Source organism: Suricata suricatta, chromosome 2 (assembly GCF_006229205.1).
Source record: "Suricata suricatta isolate VVHF042 chromosome 2, meerkat_22Aug2017_6uvM2_HiC, whole genome shotgun sequence".
Lineage (NCBI taxonomy): Eukaryota > Metazoa > Chordata > Mammalia > Carnivora > Herpestidae > Suricata > Suricata suricatta.
Genome location: NC_043701.1, coordinates 182,175,705 through 182,178,957, shown reverse-complemented (window position 1 = coordinate 182,178,957; position 3,253 = coordinate 182,175,705). Strand labels below are relative to the sequence as shown.

Here is a 3,253-nt window from a genome sequence, read left to right as displayed (position 1 = left end):
GCCTGGTCGTGCGCGGCAGGACACTCACCCGCGCCGTTGCAGTACGAGGTCATGGCCAGCCGCTCCCGGGCCCGGCCGGGAGGCACCGCGCCGAAGCTCAGGGGCGCCCCATCCAGCGTGGCCGCGGCTCCCGGGTGCGGCCCGCGGGCCCCTGCCCTCCGCTCTTTAAATGCCGTCGGGGGACCCAGCCCCGATGAGTGTGGGCGGCAAGCCCCTTCCCCCGAGAGCGTCGGAAGACTGTCGCCTCGTCCCCGCCCCGAGGTCAGCTTTCAGCCCCTCCCTGGTCCTGACGCGCTCCAGACCCTCCGCCCCAGGGATTCCCGATTTAGAGCCGCCGGTGCCCCGGACCAGATCTCCCCCATCCCGGCCCCATCTGGTCTCTAAGGTCCCCCGCCCTCACCCCGGTCCCACTTGCCGTGGCCCCTTGTCCAGACCCCACGTCTCTCGCAGGCCCCCAGTCGAACGCGTGGCAGCCTTGCTGGACCACGGGGGACCCTGCCCCTGCAGAATCTCCTCATCCGGCGCCTGGGTCGTCGGGGCCACAGACGGCCGCTGTGCTGGGCCGGGAGTCTAGATGAAGCCCACGGATGTCGAGGGGCTGGGGCCACGAGGAAAGGCACCGCGGTGAAAGACGCGAAGGCCCAAGGCCAGGGCTGGCTGGGCCAGGACAGTGGCACCGGAGTCCTACGGAGTCACCGCGCGAAAGACGCGCGAAGGCAGACCACACCCGGGAAGAGTTGAGACACCGGAAGCTCGGGACCCCAGCGGCCTAGGAAGCCTTCCCATCCCCCCACCCCCGAAACCCTGCCTGGCCTATCCCCGCAGTGGCCTCGGGCACAGGGTGAGGGGTTAGCAAAACCCTCCACTGGCTTTCCTGGGACTCCGAAAAGACCGGGACTTCTGTGTGCGCCCAACCCCACAAGCCCGGGCCGTTCTCTGGGTTCCCCACGCTCGCCATCTCCTCGGCTTGTCTTCCCCATCTTCGGCTCCCCGCGCTGCCGCCCCCCCCCCCCCGCCTCCCTGGTCCCCACCAGCTCCCCGGGCTCCCCGGGCGCCTGGCCCCACAGGGCGCAGTGTTTGTGAAGAGCTGCGGCCGCCCCTCCAGTTTCACCCCTGCCAGCTGGGGGTGGGGGGGTGGGGGTGGGGAGGGGGGAATCCAACATTCCCGCCCGTTGATCAAGGTTTGGCCCCGTCGCTGGGAAATTCAGCCCTGGCACAGTTAGAGCCCATCATTGAGATGGGTTTCGTCCTGGGTCTGTGGATCATCAAGGCAGATGCATTTAAATTCGTTTAACAAACAAAGGTTTCAATCCTACCCTTGGCCTCCCCTCGGGTTTTTGGTGGTGGGGAGGAGGAGGAGGGGGAGGGCGAGGGCGGTGGACTGGGGCAGGGAAGGATGGTTGAGGGAAGGATTTGGACTTTGGAATTAAGAGCCCCAGTTTGAGTCAGCCTTTTAGTGTTGGTGGGGCGAAAGGCCTCTCAGATTTAATTGCAAATTTTATGTAAAACAACCAATTTAGGTAAAGATTAAGATGCCTCTCCTCTTAAAAAGTCATTGCCCCTTTAAGTGATGGGCGACTAAAGGCAGTTGCAGGGGTGTTAAAGCTTCTAGAAGGTAGAAGCCTGGGACTCTGGTCTCAACCAATGACAGGAAAGCAGCTGGCGCTGGTTCCCAGAGGTGGGCTCCTCAGCCGGTGTGAACCCGCCTACCATCTGGCCTTCCCCCCAGATTTCTAATCCTGGTCAAAGGAGTACAGGTTGTGGGATCCTGGGGACCTCTCAGAAGCAGCCCCCTCACTGCCACAGGGGCGGTTGAGGGGGATTGGGAGTACTCCGGATGGGAAACACTGCCCGCTTTTCTTGCTTCCATTGTAAGCGGCATCCAGAACCATCTGCCTCTCCCCTTAGTGGTTTTCAGTAAGTCCTCCCAATTTTAAACTTGGGCTACTCTCTGTAGACGTGACAAGCTTTTTGGTAGCTGTATCTTAAAGAAAAAAAAATCTTTCCATCAGCTGATAAGGTTGAAGGTGCGACTCAGATGTGTTCAGTGTGGACAAACTGGGTCTCAGCGCACACACTCTCCAGCCCTCCATCCCAGTACTTAGTTTGCTGAGAGGATTCCACACCTGACATTTTGCAGGGGCTGCTGGTTAGGAGGCAGCTTTGTGGAAACCAGGCTTCATGAGGCTGGGACATCACAGAAGCCACCCAGCATGGCGTTGACTCAAACTCTGGAGGTAATGGAGAGAGCGCATCAGGATCAGAAACAGCCATGTGGACGCGCTTCCCCGTACAGCCTGCACCCATGGGACCTGCGGTGGGCCCTTCCCTTTAGATGTTTAGCTTCTGTAGAAGATTCAGGAAGCCTGTGCTCCTGGGGTGGGGAAAGGAAGGGATTGGATTGTCCCTGGCTCTGAACATAGAAGACACTTGTCTTGGTAGAAACTGGTGATTTGGGAGGAAGCCTTAATTTTATCACAGTTCACTGCGTTTCTGGGATAATAAAATGAGAAATACTGAATTTTAAAGAACATCATGGCTGATCTCTTACAATGAAAAGGAATTTAAAAAAAGATGATAGTTCTTTCCAAATCTCCTTTAATTTTAATAGCCTCTCTTTCTGTTAACATTGTAATTCTTGAATGCTTGTGAGTTTCAGGGTTTCTAAGGAGATCAGATGAACCTTCGTGTAATTTCTCTCAATTTTGCTTTAGAAAAATCGTTACAAGGTGTTCAGGAATGCCCTTATTTTAATCACTGTTCTTTGCTTTCTGAGCTCAGTGTCCATCTTTCATCTCTATCTACTGTAAATAGTTTCCGTATCTTTCAGCAGATTGAACTCATAAAATGAGTATCAGTAGATAGAATACAGTCATTTGGGGGAAGAAATGTTTTAACACTTGAGTCAGTCTTGGATGGAAATATGATGAGAATTTTTCCAAGAGCGAAAAAAATCCCCAAAACCCTCAGGGGAATTGAAATAAGAAGGAAAAGCCTCCGTCTTCAGAGTGCCGGTTCCCCCTGTGCCCTTGGCGGTACCCAGGATTCCTGACAGACCTGGATCCCTTCCTCCACCCCCTGCCTACTTTGAGGATTGGTGTCCCCAACCTTCCTCCACCAACGTTCTGAGCCCACCTGCAGCTGAACACACCTGTCTCCCTTCCTTCTGGCCCCAGTGAAAGGTGTCTCTTTGTCACACCAGTCTCTCTCCTAGGCAGGACTGGGACCAGTGGGGCGCAAGGGCTACTTGAAT

General features: G+C 56.2%; 1 long non-coding RNA gene across 1 annotated transcript; it reads left to right on the top strand.

Moving 5' to 3' along the window:
• Nucleotides 1-1,669: 1,669 nt before the first annotated feature.
• LOC115273963 lies at nucleotides 1,670-2,531 on the top strand. The gene is made up of 2 exons (XR_003901023.1): nucleotides 1,670-1,917; nucleotides 2,141-2,531. It is a non-coding gene; the product is annotated as an uncharacterized LOC115273963 (long non-coding RNA).
• The last annotated feature ends 722 nt before the right edge of the window (nucleotides 2,532-3,253 follow it).